Source organism: Oncorhynchus gorbuscha, linkage group LG02 (genome assembly GCF_021184085.1).
Source record: "Oncorhynchus gorbuscha isolate QuinsamMale2020 ecotype Even-year linkage group LG02, OgorEven_v1.0, whole genome shotgun sequence".
NCBI classification, from domain to species: domain Eukaryota; kingdom Metazoa; phylum Chordata; class Actinopteri; order Salmoniformes; family Salmonidae; genus Oncorhynchus; species Oncorhynchus gorbuscha.
This window is the reverse complement of record NC_060174.1, coordinates 41,828,731-41,839,502: the sequence shown is the minus strand read 5'-3', so window position 1 is coordinate 41,839,502 and position 10,772 is coordinate 41,828,731.

Genomic DNA, 10,772 nt, shown 5'->3' with positions numbered 1-10,772 from the left:
CTGGCTTCCAGTTGAAGCTCGCATCCGCTACAAGATCATGGTGCTTGCCTACGGAGCTGTGAGGGGAACAGCACCTCAGTACCTCCAGGCTCTGATCAGGCCCTACACCCAAACAAGGGCACTGCGTTCATCCACCTCTGGCCTGCTCGCCTCCCTACCACTGAGGAAGTACAGTTCCCGCTCAGCCCAGTCAAAACTGTTCGCTGTTCTGGCCCCCCAATGGTGGAACAAACTCCCTCATGACGCCAGGACAGCGGAGTCAATCACCACCTTCCGGAGACACCTGAAACCCCACCTCTTTAAGGAATACCTAGGATAGGATAAAGTAATCCTTCTATCCACCCCCTTAAAAGATTTAGATGCACTATTGTAAAGTGGCTGTTCCACTGGATGTCATAAGGTGAATGCACCAATTTGTAAGTCGCTCTGGATAAGAGCGTCTACTAAATGACTTAAATGTAAAATGTAAATGTAATTAATCTGCTACTGTCCTCCCTTCCACTGGCATACCGTTATATTAATCTGCTACTGTCCTCCCTTCCACTGGCATACTGTTTTATTAATCTGCTACTGTCCTCCCTGCCACTGGCATACTGTTATATTAATCTGCTACTGTCCTCCCTTCCACCGGCATACTGTTATATTAATCTGCTACTGTCCTTCCTTCCACTGGCATACTGTTTTATTAATCTGCTACTGTCCTCCCTTCCACTGGCATACCGTTATATTAATCTGCTACTGTCCTCCCTTCCACTGGCATACTGGTTTATTAATCTGCTACTGTCCTCCCTTCCACTGGCATACTGTTATATTAATCTGCTATTGTCCTCCCTGCCACTGGCATACTGTTATATTAATCTGCTACTGTCCTCCCTTCCACTGGCATACCGTTATTATAATCTGCTGCTGTCCTCCCTTCCACTGGCATACCGTTATTATAATCTGCTACTGTCCTCCCTGCCACTGGCATACTGTTTTATTAATCTGCTACTGTCCTTCCTTCCACTGGCATATCGTTATATTAATCTGCTACTGTCCTTCCTTCCACTGGCATACCGTTATATTAATCTGCTACTGTCCTCCCTTCCACTGGCATACTGTTTTATTAATCTGCTACTGTCCTCCCTTCCACTGGCATACTGTTATATTAATCTGCTATTGTCCTCCCTTCCACTGGCATACTGTTATATTAATCTGCTATTGTCCTCCCTGCCACTGGCATACTGTTATATTAATCTGCTTACTGTCCTCCCTTCCACCGGCATACTGTTATATTAATCTGCTACTGTCCTTCCTTCCACTGGCATACTGTTTTATTAATCTGCTACTGTCCTCCCTTCCACTGGCATACCGTTATATTAATCTGCTACTGTCCTCCCTTCCACTGGCATACTGTTTTATTAATCTGCTACTGTCCTCCCTTCCACTGGCATACTGTTATATTAATCTGCTATTGTCCTCCCTGCCACACTGTTATAATAATCTGCTACTGTCCACTCTTCCACTGGCATATTGTTACTCACAGCTCAATGCTGTTTAATTTCTCTTTCGGTCGCATGGTAGTCAATGCAAGATGTGGGTGTGGCAGATATCAAAACTCTACTTTGGTAGGATACCATTCTGCTTCCTCACCAAAAGGAGGCTAACGAAGAGGGGAGGACTCTGTTCTATTAACGAATTGGCACACTCCTTGACCACTTATCGGTTTCTGGGTCATGGAGGAGAAAAGACAGAGGATGTTTTTTTTTCCCAAACGAGAAAATTACATCTCTCTTTTTCTCTCTCCAGTTAATGTCACCTCTCCCGGCTCTTACTGACACCGAACCAGGAGCCCACTATTTTTCTACTTACTGCATGTAACAAGCTCCCTCACCCACTAAGCACCAACCGTCACCGGATGTCCATGGAGTTTGAAAAGTAGTTGACATTTGGTCAGTCCAATTCTGAACCAATCTTAGAAGTTATATTCCACAAGTTTGGACAGTACATTACAGTACAGCAGAGCACAGTACAGTAAATACAAGTAGAGTATTGTATAGGTCAGTACAGTACAGTACATTAAAACACACAAGTCCAGTAAATGCTGTACTGTACCATACTGCACTGTACTATACTGTACTTCACTCTACTGTGTGTACTGTGATGCCCAAACTTGTGAAAAATAAATAAATGTCTTTGATTGGTACAGATTTAGTCCGACCCAACCAAATGTGGTCTTGTTTGCGGGAGGAGCTCATTAGAATAATACCCAAATATGCAAAGGAGGATATTACATGTTTCTACCGTTGTGTATCTACTCAGGATACATCACCATGAAGAGAATGACAATCATAATTATGCAGTTTTGTATAGTACAGATCAGGGACACATGATGTCAATCTGTTACCATCATTCTGTTTCTGGGTGTTAATCCATTTCACTTACTGTTGTTCAAAAAACTAAATCATATCATAGATGGCACATCATTCTTTCTGCAGACAACTTTGAATCTTAATTTGGAGTAGATATTTAAGAGTTTTTGGAAAACTTGGTCACATCAAAAATAGAGATTTTGTCATTCTCTTACCTAACTTTACATCTGTGCTGTTCTTCGATTAAAAGGGGGGATTGTTAAAAGTAGTCCTTGTGCATAGAGTTGTACGGTTTCTTTACCTTTTGCAATCAATGGTTTTTCTTTGGCTTACGTTTTAAAGTGAAAGAATCAGAGTCGCAGCGCCATTAGGTATTTTGGCATTTTATTTATTTGTCAGTACATGGGACTTCATGTCCTACTTCTCATCAATGTGACAGCTCATTGCAGTGATTTATGACATCTTGTTCATAGATGTCCAACAAGTTGTTGTTAACGCCACTTACGGTGTTATACACTGCAATTATTTCTGTAATCAGTGCCGTGACTTTTTCACTCCCTCCCTTATCGCCCCGCTACCAGCAACGGGTTGGGTCTCACAGTGACTCCCTTTCAGATGGTTAAGAATTGCACCTGTACTGCCACTGCAGCTCATTCCACCTTGCAACATTTCCATTTATTTAACCACCTTCTCATTTAACTCCTAAAAGTACTGCCATGCTGGTCTTCGCTGCTGTCACTTCCCTTTCTCATTCTCTGCCATTTTTCCAACTGTTCACGACGATGGCGTGCGGCTTTATATCCATGGGAAATCATTTCAAAGATGCATATCTCCTCCTACTACCGTTGTAGACAGCATTGTTGGGTTCGGGATGTTACATTTGTATTTTTCCCTTCATGATGATGATCGGGAGCTGTTAGTGAAAGTTTTGTAATAACTACACTGATTAAAATTCTGTAAAAAAAACTATATATATATTTGGTTAGGGATATTTTCCAAACATTAACGATCCCAATATAATTTAAGTGTTCACACCCCTAGAGTCCAATGCAGAGATATCGGACCAATGCAGAGATAGACAACTCATGTGTCCCATGCATGAGAAATTCCCCAGGTGATCATGGGGCAGAATTCCTTCAAACCCCTTGTGGACACAGCCTGGTCACAGATCAGTTTCTGCTGTATAGCCAACTCCTGTGGACCATATGGACTAGCATAGCCGTGGGAAGTATGAGTTCACTGGGCCTTTACCAGTCCTTTATTAGTGAACTGATATAGTGGGGAGGCATTGGATGTAACAGTGTTACTCTTCAGTGTCATTGTGTGTTTATTTTGATACTGCTCTAGAGGAGATCTGCATGGAGGAGTGGGCCAAAATACAAGCAACAGTGTGTGAAAACCTTGTGAAGACTTACAGAAAACGTTTGACCTCTGTCATTGCCAACAAAGGGTATATAACAAAGTATTGAGATAAACTTTTGTTATTGACCAAATACTTATTTTCCACCATAATTTGCAAATAAATTCATTAAAAATCCTACAATGTGATTTTCTGGATTTTTTTTCTCATTTTGTCTGTCATAGTTGAAGTGTACCTATGATGAAAATTACAGGCCTCTCTCATCTTTTTAAGTGGGAGAACTTGCACAATTGGTGGCTGACTAAATACTTTTTTGCCCCACTGTATATCTTTCAATTATGCTGTGATGTTTACCATACAATTTAATCGAATAGAATCCACAGATTGTGAGTTGAAGATAAATACTTTTACTAAGAGTATTAGCATGTTAGTAATTTAATGATAATAACATTAAATGAATTTGATTTTAAAAAAGGATAAATTCATTTAATACTGTTAGTGGAATTCTAAATTCCTCTGTATTATTTCCCAATCAGAATTCATTACTCTGTCAATGCATTATAAAGGGATTATAAGACCCACTATTTAATAAGAATGGACAGAGACCCAGTCTTAAAAGTCAGGTAACAGCGTTTAATTCAAGAGAGTACTCCCATATACACATTTTTCCACAGGTTATAAACTGAAAATGACATCAGCGTTTTCTAAATTATCTATCTCTTCATGACACCGGTAGAGAGGCCCTATAGTTCTCGAGCCTTCCCTCCTCGCCTGTAGCCAAGGTCAATTCATCAGTGTAGATAGCATTCTCGACAGTCTAGAGATAGTCCGTCCCTGCCATCTGGAGATAGTTCATTTATTTGTACCAAGGCACTGTTCTAAACTCCTGACTATATTATATACAAATGGGAATGGGAGCAAGAGAGAAAATTAATATATGTACAGTACATAATAGCATTTGGACTAGTCAGTCCTGATTGAAATGTATACATAATTAGTCATCATTGATAAAAATTCCCTTAACAAATACATTTAATGATAATTTAAGCCTCTCCAGATCTCCCAGCAATACTATTTCTAGGGTGAATTGTATATTAATGTTATGCTTTTTCAGCCATTCCTGAACCTGAGACCAGAAACAGGCTACCTGAGGGCAATACCAGAACAAATAATTGCAGTCTGTTTTGAAGTGGGGGGCAGTAAAAAACTGGTCCTAAACATATCTAAAACTAAGAGCATTTTATTGGTTACAAATCATTCTCTAGACCTCAGCTGAATCTAGTAATGAATGGTGTGGCTGTTGAACAACTTGAGGAGACTAAATTACTTGGTGTTATCTTATATTGTAAACTGTCATGGTTACACAAATACATATGGAATGATACAAAGACACAATCAACACCTCTCTACCCAAGAGTTACCACGGCAAAAGACCTCGTGGCAGCTCAAGAAAAGAAAGTACAGAGAGAAGTGGATAACGCTGTTGAGGTTATCAGACGAGGTCGTAATGGTGAAGATAAAGGGCAAAGTCTAAGTGGTAATCACACAGTGAATGAAGAGAACAGAGGAGAGGAAGAAGAACTGATACGACTGAGAACGGAATATGGAGAAACAATTGGGAGGAGAAGAAGAGAGAGGAGAGAGAATGTGAATAATTCACTGAACACGAGAGTGGAACTGCCCTTCACCCATTTCAGTCAAGTGCTCTACCGACAGTTGAGGGAAATGTTACCCACCACCAGAGATGTTGCAAGACTGGGTGAACTGCTCTTCACTAAAGATGATGATATCCTCGCCTGGATGGATAAGATGAAGACAGAATGGCAAGGAGAAACCACTGAGAGATTTGAAGGCCCTAATAAGGAGGACCACATTAGACACCATTGCAGAGCCTGGAAAAAGATGAAGGCTGAAGATAAAGCAAGGAACACTGGACTTGACACACAGCTCAAGAAGGCCCAGCTGGACAAAGGGAAGACCAGCAATCTAATGGTGGCTGTAACCCCAACTGCTCAGCAGCAGCAGCCACCCTGGCAGCAGAGAGGGAGAGGTCAATGGAGAAGGAATGCTGGCAGAGGGAACTCCCAAGGTGGTAGAGGTGGAATACCAGCATACACTGGACAGCCTCCACCTTGGCTCTTCCTAGACTCAACCAATGAATGGTCGACAATATGGATGGCCCCAACAGCCTTCTGTGACAAACCTGGCGTGGTTCCCACCACAGAATAATCAACAATAGGGAATCCATGACCCCCTTCTTCAGTGTCACCAGTACAAATTTCAGATGGTACCAAAGAACCAATCATTACTCTGAAGGTCAACGATCAAGAGGTACCATTTTTAATAGACACTGGAGCTCACACCTCCTGCATTGGATCTACAGGCCAACACCTTGGCCTAGGACTCACATCTAAGTCATTGAGAATGATGGGAGTTGCTGGGATATCTCAAAGGCTGTACTGGACTGAAGATGCAACAATTTACCTGGGGGAAGGTAATACTATTAAGGCACCCTTTCTGAACTCTCCAACCACTCATATTAGCCTACTGGGTAGAGACATTTTCCTGACCAAGTCCAACGCGATTCAGAGGCCCGACCTGACCTTTATGATGAACCTCTGGTCTGATGAAACAAAAATAGAACTGTTTGGCCATAATGACCACAATTATGTTTAGAGGAAAAAGGGGGAAGCTTGCAAGCTGAAGAACACCCTCCCAACGGTGAAGCACAGGGGTGGCAGCATCATGCTGTGAGGTGCTTTGCTGCAGGAGGGACTGGTGCACATCATAAAATAGATGGCATCGTGAGGGAGGAAAATTATGTGGATAAATTGAAGCAACAGTCAGGAAGTTAAAGCTTGGTCGCAAATGGGTCTTTCAAATGGACAATGACCCCAAGCATACTTCCAAAGTTGTGGCAAAATGGCTTAAGGACAACAAAGTCAAGGTACTGGAGTGGCCATCACAAAGCCCTGACCTCAATCCTATAGAAAATGTGTGGGCAGAACTGAAAAAGTGTGTGCGAGCAAGGAGGCCTACAAACATGACATCAGCTGTCAGGAGGAATGGGCCAAAATTCAACCAACTTATTTTGGGAAGCTTGTGGAAGGCTACCCGAAACGTTTGATCCAAATTAAACAATTTAAAGGCAATGCTACCAAATACTAATTGAGTGCATGTAAACTGCTGACCCACTGGGAATGTGATGAAAGAAATAAAAGCTGAAATAAATAATTCTCTACTATTATACTGACATTTCACATTCTTAAAATAAAATGGTGATCCTAACTGACCTAAGACAGGGAATTATTATTTATATTTTTTTCTCCCCAATTTCGTGGTATCCAATTGTTAGTAATTACTATCTTGTCTCATCACTACAACTCCCGTACATGCTCGGGAGAGACGAAGGTCGAAAGCCATGCAAATTGTTACTAGGATTTACATGTCAGGAATTGTGAAAAACTGAGTAAACGTATTTTGCTAAGGTTTATGTAAAATTCCGACTTCAACTGTATGTAACCACTCACAAATTCATAGACAGAGCTATGGATGCAAGGACCAACTATCCACAATATCAAAATAATAGTTTTAACCATGTTTGAGGCTAGTGTTTTTTTACATTTACTTTGTTGACCAAGCTTATTTTGGGTTCTGATGGGGTACAACACTTCACAGCAGAGGGTCTACTCTGCATTGTTGAAATGCGGGTACACTTACATTGCATTCTTACATTTTCTTAAACTCTCAGGCACACCTTTTACACTCTGGCTCCAGTCTTACAATGATCTTAAACTCTGGATTCTTTGGGGTTCACAGTCCTGCAGACACGCACTAAAATACATGCTCAACTCTTACTAAGTTCTATCAAATTAATCTTTGGGTGTGGTAGCTCTCAATAGGAGTCTAGTTTTGTCCTTTTTTTAATAGAACGCATGACAAATTAATGCCTTGAATCATTCAAACTTCTGCTTGAGACTGGAGAAGTTTCTCAGTGTGATTTTGCCCCCTTAGACTAGTAAGCAAGCGTGGTTGAATAGCCTACTTCTAACGTATGTACAGGTAACTGTCGAAATAAAGGAAACACCAACATAAAGCGTCTTAATAGGGTGTTGGGCCACAGCAAACCAGAACAGCTTCAACCTTACTATAGATTCTAAAAGTGTCTGTAACTCTATAGGAGGGATGCAACACCCTTCTTCCACGAGAAATTCCATAATTTGGTGTTTTGTTGATGGTGGTGGGAAAAAACGCTACCTCAGGTGCCACTCCAGAATCTCCCATAAGTGTTTAATTGGGTGGAGATCTGGTGACTGAGGCAGCCTTGGCATTTGGTTTACTGGTTTTGATGATCATGAAACCATTCAGTGACCACTCGTGCCCTGTGGGGGCATTATATACTGACTGTACAAAAACAAAACACGCTCTTTATTGATTTCACCTGTTAAATCCACTTCAATCAGTGAGTATAGTTACATGCACACAATAATGTGATCATTGTGGATAATCAGATTGATATAATAGTTTGATCAAAATGTTTACATGCTTTGCATGGACACATCTGAAATCAGGCTACTTGATGGCATTCTGATAAATGCAGAAAATCCGCAATCAAAATAAACGTTCTACCACAGCGACTGTTATTTTTGGTAAGAATATTTGATTCTGAGTTCGGACATATAAAGATTGTATGTGAAAATGCATATAAGATGCATATATTCAGTTGTTCCGAACTCACTTCACTCGCGCTAAAGAGGGAGGCTCACTTGGCTGGTGCTAGCATATGTGCAGAACAAATACACCGCTGGAACGCCGATTAAGGTGTTTACATGTCCTAATCATTTCAGAGATTGCTCAGAAAACCTGTTTTAATTGGCATATGCTTACTTCAATGTTGACCTCACGCCGATTAAGATAAGCAGAGTAAGGTGTTTACATAACGATTGCATAATCTGCCTACTGCCATAAGTTTAATATTGAAATATTATTGTGCATGTAAACGTACTCATTTTAGATGAAGGGGAGGATACAGGTCAAAGAAGGATTTGTAAGCCTTGAGACTGTGATGGAAAATGTTATGTTTGTGCTTTTCTAGTAACAAATATCTGTGTTCTATGTTGGTGCTTTTCTAATAACCAATTTCTGTGTTCATGCAAGTGAGAACGAAAGTTATCTCAGTTTCAAAGTCTCAGTAGAGAGGGAAGAAGCCTCGTGAGGTATTGGTCAGTCACATGAATGAAGCAAATGTTAATGATGAATTAATTATGAATGATGAATAAGCTAAATCATGCAAATATAACTTGTCTGCAGTGTATAAGAGAACTTAAGGGACTGCCCCGGGAGAGCTCCTGACAGACGTTCACTATGGTGCAACAAGTTTGTTGGAACCTCTCCAGTTAGCCGTTAATAAACAATGATTCATGTAAGATTGACTTCAACGACAATTTGGCGTAAACAAACAGGATGATGGATTCTGCCTGCGGAGCTTTCCAGTGGGGGTCTGCGAGGAAAACCGGTGGCACATTTTATGATGAGTGAGGGAAAATCCCGTCTGACCAAAAGAGGATGAGACCCTTACTGTGAGCTGCCCAGAAGCAGACACATCATCCGCAAACAATTGAGGGACATGTCTTCTGATTTCAGTCAATTTAAATTCATTTACACAAAAATAGAAGAAAAAAATTGAAGAAAACCAATAAAACTAAACATTAAAATTGAGGCGGTACCAGTAGTCCTTAATCAAGTAATAGCACAAAGTGAATGTGGATGTGAATTGTGTGAGTGTAGTGAATGTGGGTTGATTGAAATTGGGATAATAACAGGATTACAATTTGGCTATTAAGCTGTTTGAAGTTTGGATTTTAAAAAATATAGAAATTTGGACATTAAGAAATATTAGTTAAGTGATTGAAATGTGTATAATAAGCTGATTGAAATGTGTATAGTAAGTACTGAGGGAATGTGTTAAAGAGCGTCTGTTATTCTATATGTATGTGGCAAGACCATAGAGTCGGAAGGCGCCGACAGAGATGGTTGCCTCACTTCAGGTCCTTAGGAAACTATGCAGTAAAAATAAAGTACGTATTATTTCTTACATCGTCAGCCCAGAAAATCTCTAGTGTTATTACATATGGCCAGGAAGAACTATTGGATATAAAAGCGATGTCAACTTACCAACATTACGACCAGGAATACGACTTTCCTGAAGCGAATCCTTTGTTCGGACCTCCACCCTGGACATGGGATCTAATCCCAGAGACCCAAAACAACGCGGTCGCCGCAGGAGAGGCTGACGGAGTGGCCTACTGGTCAGACTTAAAAGGCGAGCACACCATCCACCGCTTCCGAGCATATTACTCGCAAATGTCCAATCTCTAGACAACAAGGTGGATGAATTTAGGGTACGAGTAGCCTTCCAGATAGACATCAGAGATTGTAATATTCTCTGTTTTACGGAAACATGGTTCACTCCGGATATGTTGTCAGAGTCGGTACAGCCACCCGGTTTCTTCATGCATCGCGCTGACAGAAACAAACATCTCTCTTGTAATAAGAAGGGCGGGAGTGTATTTCTTATGATTAACAACTCTTGGTGTAATCATAACAACATAAAGGAACTCAAGTCCTTTTGTTCACCTGACCTAGAATTCCTTACAATCAAATGCCGAACGCATTATCTCCGAAGAGAATTCTCTTCGATTATAGTCACAGCCGTGTATATCCCCCCCAAGCAGATACCTTGACGGCCCTGAAAAAACTTCACTGGACTCTATGTCTCTACTCTAACTGGAAACCATATATCCTTTGGCTGCATGTATTGTAGCTGGGAATTTTAACAAAACTAATCTGAGAACAAGGCTTCCTAAATTCTATCAGCATACTGAATGTGCGACATGAGCTGGTAGCATTCTGCACCATTGCTACTCTAACTTCCGGGATGCATACAAAGCCCTCCCCCGCCCTCCCTTCGGCAAATCTGACCATGAATTGAAACTAAAACAGGAAATGCCCATGCTCAGGTCTATCGAATGCTGGTCTGACCAATTAGATTCCATGCTTCA